This window comes from Sceloporus undulatus, chromosome 3 (genome assembly GCF_019175285.1).
Source record: "Sceloporus undulatus isolate JIND9_A2432 ecotype Alabama chromosome 3, SceUnd_v1.1, whole genome shotgun sequence".
NCBI lineage: Eukaryota > Metazoa > Chordata > Lepidosauria > Squamata > Phrynosomatidae > Sceloporus > Sceloporus undulatus.
In genome coordinates, this window is record NC_056524.1 from 212,995,520 (window position 1) to 213,008,352 (window position 12,833).

Sequence of the window (12,833 nt, forward strand, 5' to 3'; positions counted from 1 at the left end):
TATTGTTTCGGCTTACGAAGGTTTTTTCGGGTTACGAAAAAACCTCGACGCTATTTTCCGCCACCGGAGGGCAGCAGAGAGCTATTTTTTCCATTAGCGCCTATGGCAATTCAGGTTACGAAGGTTTTTTGGGTTACGAAATTAGCCGCGGAACGAATTAATTTCGTAACCCGAGGTACCACTGTATTCGCAGATGACCACTCGAAGAAATACTGTTACAGGTAAGCAACCTGTCCGTTTCTGTGCTAGGCTCTGAGAAGTGGAATCCTTTTTCTATGCTCCTAGCTTGGTAGCTGAGCCATGGGACTCAGTAACCCACTTTGTGCCTTACATAGTGTGGGAATACCTTAAACCCTTTTGCTTGATTTAAGTTTTGATGTGGAGTGGATACAGTAAAAGTTCTTTCTCTTGCTTTTAGCATGGTCTTGAGAACTTGGTCAATGTGGGAGTGTTGGTCGGTATGCATGAATGGAACGTTCCTATCTTCTTTTGTTTTGTCCACTACTGAGCTGTGATTCCAGCCACTTCTGCCCAAGGGGCTATGACCATCTCAACGTTTTATAGTTACTTGGTGTGAGTATTGCCCTAGCAGCTCTACTTTTGAATCCTCACTTGGTGCCAGCTGCACATTTCCATTATACAGTCAACCCTCCATATCCACAGATTTTTTTTCCACTGTGAGAAACATACAAAGCAACCATGGATTCTGAAAATATTTTTAAAAAATACAAATTCCAAAACGCAAACCTTGACATTCCATTTTATATAAGAGGCATCATTTTACTATGTTGTTGTCTTCAATGGGATGTGAGCATTTTGGTATCCATGGGGGATCCTGGAACCAAACCCAAGTGGATACCAAGATCCCACTATTTTTTTTTTAATTTTTTTTTTTTGCAGCATGGATTCTCAGGTAAAATACAATTTAATGGAAGGCACAGGTGAGAGAGAAATATATTTTCTACTTTTTAAAAAGCTAAGCACACAAATCCAGACTTAATGAATCCTTGCATATTGATGTTAGGGTTTGTATAAAGGATCAAAATTATCAATGATATATCTACAACCATCTCCTCCTATCTCCTTGATTCCTTTTGTAATTCATGGTATGAACTTTGCCACTTGCAAAGGTCCAAAGATCTGCTTAAAAATTGTAGTAAGGTATAAAAGGGAAGTATAAAAAGGCAGTTAATCAGTAATGTGAATGTGGGTGGGAAAGTTCAAGTAGCCCTGCACAGGACTTCAAAGTAGAGGTAGAAACCTGAGGTAAAAACTGGTTCCTAGTTCCTTATTTGAAGTTCCTCTTCTAGGTAGAAGCAGCCTGAATTATGAACAGAGACCATTAAGAGAGCTGAATCATGGAAGAAACTTTGGACTGCCTCAAGCTGCATGCGCATGCCCCCAAACATGAATATTTTTAAAATACTTCTGCTCAAAGTTTCCTTGGTACAAAGTGCTTGCTACCAGGAAGTAGCTTCTTTTTTGCTTTCAGTGGAGAGATACTATGTCCTGGTGACTGAAGTTCATGATTTTTTGGCTAAACCATTTCTTATTTTGGGGAAGCAAAACTCTTAATTCCTTATTCAAATGTGTTGGGTAATAGTCATAACACGGAAAGGAGGTCTCTTTGTTTAAGCTTCATACTGGACAAAGTGCTGAGGGATTTTGTAGGTCAGAAAGGATAGTCTTTTTCAGGCTGGGATCCTCAATTTCAGTTTGGAATGAAATGAACAGGACCAAACAAAAGTGGATGATGCTTAATTATTGCTAATATAGGCATCATCCTACTAGGTATGAAAAGTATAGATCAATTATCAGTCTACTGAAGCAAACCCCAGTGCAACAAGTTTCAGACATGCAGATCACAGCTCAATTCTTGTTAACAGCTTTCATGCCTGTAAAGCAAAATGTAGTTATGTGTAGCATATTTAAAAGTGAAATTGAATGTTTTCATTCTCTGATCATAGCTAATTAGCATCTTGAAATTCTCTTCAATAACAGTGACTTGTGAACTGAAAGGGGAAATCCTGCATAGCACAGACACCATCATTATAGGATCTTTTCTGCTAGCATGGATATCTTATTTGAGACAATTCAAAATTCTGGGGAAGCAGAGGTGTTCCCTTGTTGATGCTTTTTTTTTATAATGCTCTGGGTTAAAGGACTAGAACAGCTTCAGTCTCAGTGCACTAATTATGCCTTGAGAATGCCAATAATCCATTTACAATTGTGGAAATGATCTTCAAAATATTCTTAGATCTCAAAATATGTTACTGCAAGATTACTCTAAGAAGAACCTTCAAAATACTTTCAGCCACACTTCTTTTATTGATGTTTTTACCCCTAGGAATCTCACTATTGTGCTGTAAATTAGAATATGAGATTTTGACAGCAGTGGATCTCACTGTTGAATTACCTTCCACCATATGTCAGGGCAACAGGAAACAACTCATATGATAAAACTGGAAACATGTCTGGTGTCAAGTTTAGTTTTGGTGACACGCACACTCAATAAGGCAATCTCACGTCTATCCTCTTACAAAAGCATAGATAATGGAACTGTGTAAGACAGCTCTGCATCCTACAATAACTAAACATTGGAGTTCTTTGAAGCAGTGATTAGTTATTTGCAGGCACGGGCCAGTTCATGTACCTAGATGGTAGGCTTTATTCGCTCAAATTACATGGAATAGTTTAGTTTCACAAATTCAGCTTTGGGATGACAGCTGCACTTGGAAGTACTGAAAAATAACATACTTATTGTCATTAAACATTTTAGAATTTAAAGAATCATAGAATCATGAAGAGACCTCAAGGGCTATCAAGTCCACACACATACACACCAGCCTGGTTATTTCTATAACAATTGGACTATTATTTACAGCACTTGATGAACTCCTGTCCTCAAGAATAGTGTCGCCCTCCTGCACATAACTCAGTTTAAAGCCCTCCTGATCAGCATTTTGTGACTCTTGGCAAAAACGTTCTTGCCAACACTTGTGAGGTGTAACCCATCCCTTGTCAGATGTCCATCAACCTGAAGGTGCAGGCCATGCAAGCAGCCAGATCATTCTTGGCAGCATCATTTGTGAAGCCTGTTGTTCACCTCTGCTATTCTCTTTCTTCCTGGACCATTCTCTTCAACTGGTAGAAGAGATAAAATGAAAACCTGTGCATCCAGGTCTTTCAGCTTTCTACCCAGAAATTCATAATCCCCTATGACAGTCTGAAGGCTATGCCTTGGAGTGATATTGGTACCTGTGTGGATGAGCAACTTGAATGGGATCTGATCCCAAAAATAGAAAAATTACTTCTTGAACTCTAAGGATTTTCCCACTCTCCCAACACAAAGTATTTACACCCCAGGTGTTTATTTTTGTCTCCTATTTGCTTCTCACCCCTCTGCCACTCATCATATTGTGTCTCCACAAGCTTGTTTTCCCACATCCTACTATAGTCGGCCCTTCTTTTGACAGAACCTGTAGTAGAGGCGTCCAGTGACTCTGGAAACAAGATTATTCTGGATCACTTTGAGTTTGTGAGTACCGAGGACATGGACAAGCTTTTTGGTCGTGTGAAGAGGACGACATGTCCCCTCGACCCTTGCCCTTCGTGGTTGACCATGCAGGGAAGAGATGTTGTAAAAATTGCATTACGTCGCATAATAAATTAATCTCTTCGGGAGGGTATATTTCCACCTGCCTTAAAACAGGCTATAGTAAAACCTCTACTGAAGAAACCCTCCCTTGATCCCCTGTTAAGGAGTAATTATAGGCCGGTCTCCTTACTACCATTCTTGGGCAAGGTGATCGAGAGGGCAGTTGCCTCTCAGCTCCAAGCAGTCTTGGATGAAACTGATTATCTGGATCCATTTCAAACTGGCTTCAGAACGGGACACGGGGTTGAGACTGCCATGGTCACTTTAGTCGATGATCTCCGTCTGGGCATCGACAGGGGAAGCGTAACCCTGTTGGTGCTCTTGGACATCTCTGCAGCTTTCGATACCATCGACCGTGGTATCCTTCTGGAACGCCTGGAGGAATTGGTTATCGGGGGCACTGCGCTCCAGTGGTTCCAATCCTATCTCTCGGGAAGGTTCCAGATGGTGAAGCTGGGAGACACTTGCTCTTGTAAAAGAGAGCTGAAATCTGGCATCCCTCAGGGTGCCATCTTGTCCCCCATGCTATTTAACATTTATATGAAGCCGCTGGGAAAGATCATCCGGAAGTATGGAGCACGGTGTTATCAGTACGCTGATGACACCCAGATCTATCTCTCCATGCCTCCGGCTGATGCAGTAACTAAGGAGGGCATCTCTCCCCTGAACACCTGTCTGGAGTCAGTAATGGGCTGGATGAGGGAAAACAAACTCAGGTTGAATCCAGAGAAAACAGAGGTACTCGTGATAGGTGCCCCTAACCTATGCACTGGTAACCTCTCGCTTGGATTTCTGTAATGCACTCTACATGGGGCTACCTTTGTACTAAGTTCGGAAGCTTCAACTGGTTCAAAATGCTGCAGCCAGATTGGTCACAGGAACTTCTAGAACCGACCATATAACACCTGTACTAAAATCTTTACACTGGCTGCCAATTAGCTTCCGGGCGCAATACAAAGTGTTGGTCATTACCTATAAAGCCCTACATGGCTGAGGCCCGAGTTACTTGAGGGAGTGTCCCTCCCTACATAATCCGTCCCGCACCCTCAGAACCACAGGGAAATATGTCCTTGGATGGCCAAAAGTAAGATTGGCAGCAACACACTAAAGAGCTTATTCTGCAATAGCCCCAACTCATTGGAACGCGCTTTCAGAAGAGATTCGACTGAGTTCAACATTGGAAACCTTTAAGAAGGTATTAAAAACTTATCTCTTCCGGAAAGCATACCCTCCTGATTTGAAGAATTTGGTCCCTAATGGATGAAGCTTTTTATCTAATGCCCGACTGTTGTTTATATATGTTTTTAAAATTTTTGATTGTATTTTTGAATTGTATAAATTGTTCAGTATATTGTACTATGACTTGAATCACAGAGTTTTAATGATGTAAACCGCTTTGATCGGAAGGAAAGGCGGTATATAAATAAAAGTTTTATTTATTATTATTCTTATACACAGATTTTTTTTATACACGGATTGAAGCATCCACGGTTTGAAAATGTTCCAAAAAAGTATAAATTTCAAAAACCAAACCTTGATTTTCCATTTTTTATAAGGGAGACCATTTTGCTATGTCATTATATTTAATGGGACTACACGGATTTTGTTATCCATGGGGGATCTTGGAACCAAACCCAGCGTATAACAAGGGTCCACTGTACTTCACCTCATCTCCCCAGCAATACCTTGTGCAATACCCTGCTGCCATTCCCAAGCATTATAACCCAGAAGGAACAATGTATTTGTCTTTTTGTTTTTGAAAAACAACAACATCAAAGCAAAGTACTGACCTAAACTCCTGTCTTTATTGCAAAAAGATACCTCTGGGTCTATAGTGGACTAGAATCAGTTGGAGAATAAACACAATACAGACAGTGGGCAATTGAGGGTCTGTGCTTCACAGAATCGTAGCATTGGAAGTGGCTCATGGAGTCAGTGTAAGATCTCCACCTAAAGAATCCCCAGGAAGTATCTGTTCAGCCTCTTTCAGAAGATGTTCGGAGAAGAAGACCCCACTGCCTCTATAGGTAATTTGTTCCATTGCTGGACCACTATTACTGTCAAGAAATTTCTTCTAATGTACAATAGAAACCTACTGTTGTAATTTCAGACCAGAAGCCTGTCCAAGTAAACTATCATGGTAAGTACTGTCTCTTTATGTATGAAATCCAATTCTGTATTGTCCAGCCATTGGAGAAAAATACACTTGATACAAAGAGAAGTAGCTGTTTCTGATTCTGAGAAATTACAAGTTTTTAGCTATTTGATTACCTGCTTGGAATAGAACTTTTATGGGAACGCAGGATAATAGCCTGTTGGATGATTAATAATAAGCATCCTGCTGTGAAGTTTTGATGCCCTTCTCTTCAGTGAAGGAAAATGTGACCCAGATAAGAAATCCAGTAGCAAAGCCACCCTGTCATTTTAAGTATTGTTCTATATTCAAGCATTCTGTTTCAATGTAAGTGCAAATATTGATTGAAATTCATTTTAGAAAATAACAAGCTAACATTTGACCATCTCAAGCTTAAATAATCCTGAATTCTTCCCCATGCCAGCTCCAGGTTTAGAGGTCTCTTTGGCACATGAGGTGCACATCCTTTTCGTTTTCTCACATTGCCAGCAGCTGCTACTCCCTGCTTGTGCCTTCTCCTGTGCTACAGAGAGTATTGGCAAGAGGGTTCAAGGTACTTGTTGCTTGGCCTCTGATGTTTTGATGTATATTCATACATTCTCTGTAATTTGAAGGAGAAATGGGATGTGCAGGGCTCTTGATTGCAAGCCCCAGATGTATACACATCCATACACGGGTATTCACTGTGGCCCTCCTAATATGTACATATTGCCCAAAGACAGTCCTGTGTAAGCTATTGTAAACTGAAGCCAAGTGCAAAACATCCTTTTTGCATGACATGCTTTTCAAGTATTATGAGTCTATGGTCTCTCATTAACAATTCAACTATGAATAAGGAATAGACAATTACTATTTCAAGTTCTAAATTAGTATATTCCTTACAATCAGGTCCTTAATCCATTATAAATCCAAATTTAAAACATGATCTAAAATGTGATCACAAAAGTAGCTTTTATTTACAATGGTAATTCAAATTGTTTAGGAACTGGGGATTCCCCTCACCTAAACCATCTTTTGTCAAGCTGTCTGATTCTCTGTTATGTGTCTCTCAATTAGAACGCAGGCTCTCATGACCTTTAGCTATATCTGCAAACTCTCTGTGTCTTTGATTTAAAATATACACATAAACACACACATAGATATGAATGAAAATACAGGAAGCCCACACTTATCTGATGGATTTGGTACTCGAAGATTGTCAGTTAGTGGAATTGGTGGAAAAGTGGAACCCAGGGTTTGTTTGTTTGTCTTGCAAATGCATTTTGGCCATGGAATTGATCCTCGCTTGGCCATGAAAACCACTTGGTGACTCTGGGCAACTCACATGCTCTCAGCCTCAGGGGTAGACAACGACAAACCTCCTCTGAACAAATCTTGCCAAGAAAACTGCATGATAGATTCACCTTAGGGTTGGCATAAGTCGGAAACAACTTGAAGGCCCACAACATACACACACAGTAATGGGTGAGAGTGGTCCCAAGAAAACCTTGTAGGCAAGAAGAATGGATGAAACCGCAAACCCTGTTGAATGAATGGAACTTGTCTGTAATTTGCAAGTATTGAAAGACTCAACTCAAAAAGAAATTGCTTCTTTTCCTCATTGGTTCAGTGACAGTGGAAAAACCATTCTTCTACAGCTGGACTTTACAGTTCTTCTCAGTGGGAGAAGTTTAAAAAATATCTTCTTCTATAGAGGTCATCATAATTATAAATAATTTATATTTATAATAAAGCTCAGCACGGTGAGAAACTGCATTTTTATTTACATAGGGGGTAGCCCTTTCCTTTAGGTTGTCCTCTTTCCAAATTTAGTTAATATAGCACCTGTTCATTATAAACTTATGTCATGAGAGATTTGAGTGTAAGGGTAATAAGTTTCGTGGGACCCCATTTTTCAGACTCTTTTCCTCACAGCTTTACTGATTGTAAGTATTTTTATATCACCTTCAGTTCTGTTCCAAGAGTGGTTTGTAAAACAAAACAAAACAAAAATCAATGAAATAGAAATAAAATAATCACAGTAATGTAATTGCTGCAACATTCGTTGCAAGTAGAATAAGGCAGTTGGTCAGCAGAATTAAAATGGCTGCTTGGTGGAGATGAATACCCAGTTCCCATTAACCTTCCCTGCGAGATAGGAAATAGGGTTTCCCTTTTCTGTCTGATGACAATAAGCTGCACTTGTATTGGCAGAAGGTAGAACAGTTTAAAGAATATAACCTCCCATCAGAAACATATATTGCTGGCAATTCAATGCAGAGGTTAAACTGATTAAATACCAACTTATTGTCATTTTGTAGTATGCCAGCTATGCCCATCCTAGAGAAACCTGATTTGGCCACAGTTATCCATGCCTGGAGTATCTATTGATTAGGAAACTGTAATGTGCTTTATGTGAGACTGCCCCTTGAAAGGTATTCAGAAGAAACAGCTATGGCAAAATATAGCACCCAGACTTGTCTGCTGTGCGATTTAAGGTTCATAACATGCTGAATCAACTGCACTGAATTCCATTTCATTTCTGAGCTCATTAGTGCTGTTGGCTGACAAAGTCTCAAATGGCTTGGGCTTAGGATATTTTAAGACTGTCTTTTCTTGTATAAGCCTGCCTAAAATTTGAGATCCTATATTTATATGCCATACTACTTTGACAGAAATCAAGTTGACATATGTAATATTTCTAGGAAGTCTCCCATCCATGCACTGACCAGATCCAGCCTTTCTTGACATAAAATAACTTGTGCCTTTAGATCATACCTTGATTCCCTAGCTATTAAATGTTAATTCTGGCACCCTAGTTTAACCAAGTGTGGACATTAAAAGCATGGGAAAGAGCCATAGCCTTGCCTCACTAATTATGAGTATTGTATGTGTTATAAAAATCTGTTAAGGACTAGCCAACTTGTATAAAGTTGACTCCATTGTGCATCCCATGTTTTCTCCTAGTGTGTGTGTGTAGTTATGATCATTTAATTGTAAAATCTCATGACACTTACTGGTATCTCAGTGTTGATAATAATAATATCCATATGGATGCCTTATTGCCAAAGGCTATACTTCAGCTAATACCTGTACAAAGTTGTTTCTGTCATGGGTATTCTAATGCACTGGCTACACTCAGGCAGTCTGTGGCAGCTCTGCATCTCATCCAGAAACAACTGATTGGGGTTGTGTGGTGTGTGCAGGTTGTGTGCCTTCAAGTCATTTCCAGCTTACGGCTGGGAAAATGAGACTGAGCCATCATGTGAAGAGTGTGGAAGACAGAAGACAGAGAACAAGTGGGGTATAATAGTAATAATATTTATTTATTTATTTATTTATTTATTTATTTATTTATTTATGTTCCACCTTTTCCTGGAGGAATCAAGGTGGATTACAGCAAAAACAATAATAAAATACAAATAACAAAATCACATTTCAAAATCACAATATACATAGCCTATATAGCAGTTGATGTTATAGCCTATATAGCAGTTGATGTTATGAGGACAAATGAGAGGGGGAAGTCTATGGGCTCCGCTAAATAAAGAGTCCATATCGTAACAGTGATATGCCATAGCCTCCTTTCATGAATGCCGTGTTGCTGGTACCTCTCTCACAGGCATGTCTCCCTTCAAACAGCTGGGCTGGAGTGATGTATAGTGGTTTCAGCATTGGATTATGACTCTCAAGACCAGGGTTCAGTTTCCCACTCAGCCATGGAAACCCACTGTGTGAACTTAGATGTCACACACACTCAGCCCCAGAAAATAGCATGATAGGTTCATTTTGGCGTTATCATAAGTCAAAAGTGACTTGAAGGTACACAACAACAACAAGGTATCAGATGGCTGATAACTATAGATCTTGTGGAACAACAGAACTTGAAGTAACACAACAACAATAACAAACAACAACAAGTAAAACTAGTTAGTCTTTAAGGTGCCTCAAAACTCTGATTTAAATTTAAGAGTAGCATGGAAGTGGATCAGTTGTGATGTTCTCAGGGATAGGACAACACCTTTTCAACAGAGAGGTGTTAGTTTGATTAGGACTAACCAAATTATACAACCATGCAAACTTTTTTCAAGCTCTCCAAAAATATTCAGACACTAACAAGCAGACCATACTTGCATTTTGTACGGAAAGGGAAGAAATCGGAAATTCAAAAGGTTAAACAAGATATTGTGATGATAAACTCTAACAATTTAGATTTTTCTCACAATGGAGACTGCATACTGACTGAATTACTGGTAGATGTACAGGTTATCAATTTACATGCAGTAGTACATTACTGGGATAAACAAGCAATGGTCAGAATTCATTTCTTCAACCACAAAGGTTTTTGCAGCTCACATTTGTCTTTTGCCTGAGACAAAATACAGTGGACCTTTAGTATCGACTGGGGTTTAGTTTAGACCTTCTGTCGACAAAATCCATGGATCTTTAAGTCCCACTAAATACTGAGGCATAATAAAATGCTGTCTCTTATATAAAATAGCAAAATAAAGGTTTGCTGTTTGGAATTTATATTTTTTAAAAATATAAGCAAGCCATGGATGCTTGAATCCATGGATAAAAAAATTGGTGGATATGGAGGGCTGACTGCATAAACAGCTTTTGAGTTGACAGAAAAGAAATACAGAGAGGCCTTTATACAAATAAAGCTAGAAATTAAATTTTAGATGATGCACAGGTTTAAAAAAACAACTGAAGCTAAAATTTTAATCCAGTCTAGTAGAATTGGAAACGTTTGAGCCTCCACTTTTTTTAAGGGGAAGATAGCACCTTTAGCCTCTTAACTAGCAATGGTGGGAGGGACTTTTGGAAGTAGAAATTGGAAATATTTTTGGATTTCCAGCCTTGACCTAATGGCTGAAGGAGATCAGAACCTACTGTGCTAGGTTTTTCTTCAGGTGGTTGAAAATTTGTGCATTTTGAAGTCAAGTCACCTTCTGTTCAAGAGATTGATCACATAAAGATGAAAATCTCCCTGCTAACCCACCTACAATCAACAAGAACAACAAAAATGTAAAAAGAACCCATTATACATACCCTTCAAAGGAAACCAAGATGATACTGGCCTTGTGATCTGCAATTCAGATGTGAGGTTCACTATAGACTTCTCCATCTGTGTGTATGTTCAAATACCATAGATATTGAAGAACAACAGATCTTTGGTGTGGGTGCTTTGGGTCTGAAAAGTTCTAGAAAGGTATGTAAAATCATACTTTTAAACATTTGTTATTAGCTAGAAAAACAAAACTACTAGAATGCACCCCATCCCTTCCAGGAAGAATACTGATAAGGAGGAGGTCAGTCTGACTCAAGCTGGCAAAAAAAACATTGCAGGGGCTTACATCCATCTTTTCTGCCACAAGAAATCAATAGCCATGGGATTGCAGAAACAAGAGGAAGTATGTTCAACATTGATGATAGCAGCCCCAAGATTGCAGAGCCCTTTGTTGTCTCGAGATGGTGGTTAAGTGTGAAAATTCAGAAGACACAGGCACTCCTCTCACTTGCTGAGTATTTTTCGTGAGGGATGGTAACAGTGTTTGACTTCATTTAGGAGTGTATTCCAGACTAATCTGATATAGTAGTTTGAGCACTGGACCAGAATTTTGGAGACCAGGGTTTGAATCCCAGCTAGGCTATGGAAACCCATTGGGGGACCTTGGGCAAGACCTAGGGAGCCCTGGTGGCGCAGTGGTTAAATGCCTGTACTGCAGCCATTCACTCAAAACCACAAGGTTGCGAGTTCAAGACCAGCAAAAGGGCCCAAGCTCGACTCAGGCTTGCATCCTTCCGAGGTCACTAAAATGAGTACCCAGACTGTTGGGGGCAAATTAGCTTACTTGCTGTTCACCGCTATGATCTTTGGAATAGCGGTATATAAATAAAACAAAAACAAAAACATGTTCTCAGCCTTAGAGGATGGCCATCCCCCTCTGAAGAAACCTGTCAGAAAACCCCATGAAAGGTTCAACTTAGGGTCACCATAAATTGGAAACAACTTGAAGGAACATAACAAGAACAGTAGAGCCTTATGGTACTATGGTAGTAATATAAGCAAGTGGAGCCGTGCAACAACATGTTGCTTCACAGTCTGAATCCTAGTGTTGGTCTCAAATAGAATAGTCCCGCTGAATCAATGAATTTTACCTACACCATTCAACAATTGATTCAATGGGCCAATTTTTGTTGAGACTAATCAATAGGATTCAGCCCATTCAGTTCAGTTCTATTCTTTCCTTCCCCAGTTTTCCTTCTCACTACATGTCTGCACACTGTGCTGAGTATTTCTTCTCCTAAATTATTTTTGTGGGAGGATAGATCAGTACATATCATCGGCAGACTTTTGTCCAGCCTCAGCAACCTTAACATCTTCAGTTTGTCTATTTATGTCAATAGGCAGCTCTCACTTCTGTATCTACAGACCTTGACATAGAACACTTCCAGGTTTACAGTAATAAGCCGTCTAGACCAGTGCTACTCAAAGGGTGGTCTGTGGATCAGTTTCAGTCCCTGGAGTGTTCTCAGGGAAGGGACAGACACTTAAAGCTAATGGTTACAATATGGTGCTGATCCTTGGCATATTGAGGGGGAAATGCTGCCTTCCTACTTCAGATAGCTTAAAAACACTGTTCTAGACAATGAGATGTTTCTTTTTATCCTAACACAAACCTGTTCTCTTGGTGCTGTCATTGCATTCTTTCCCTCATTCCACGCAGTTGTCACCTTAATAGTCTTCAATTTCATTCATAATTTTGTGTCATTAAATTGTTATGTGTTACTATGTGTTATGTGTGTTACTGGCTGAAGATTGGTGTCGTTTTGGCTCCAGTTCTTAAGTGCAAGACAGATGTGAATTGGTATTAGTACATATGAGCAAGCAGAATATTTCTGGAAGACTGTAGATCCTGCATTATACTGGAGCTCTGGAGACAAGCACATGTATTCCTAAAACCTCTAACTCAGCACACTACTCTGTCATTCTCTGTTTTCAAAGCTGCAGACCCACATCTTTAGATATTAGCCTTGACTTGTGAGTGAATGAAC

At 39.6% G+C, this 12,833-nt stretch overlaps 1 protein-coding gene across 3 annotated transcripts in view; it reads left to right on the top strand.

Annotated features, from left to right (window-relative positions):
• Positions 1–12,833, top strand: part of ZFYVE27 (zinc finger FYVE-type containing 27) — a 668,411-nt gene that overhangs the window by 40,548 nt on the left and 615,030 nt on the right. The window lies entirely within an intron of this gene.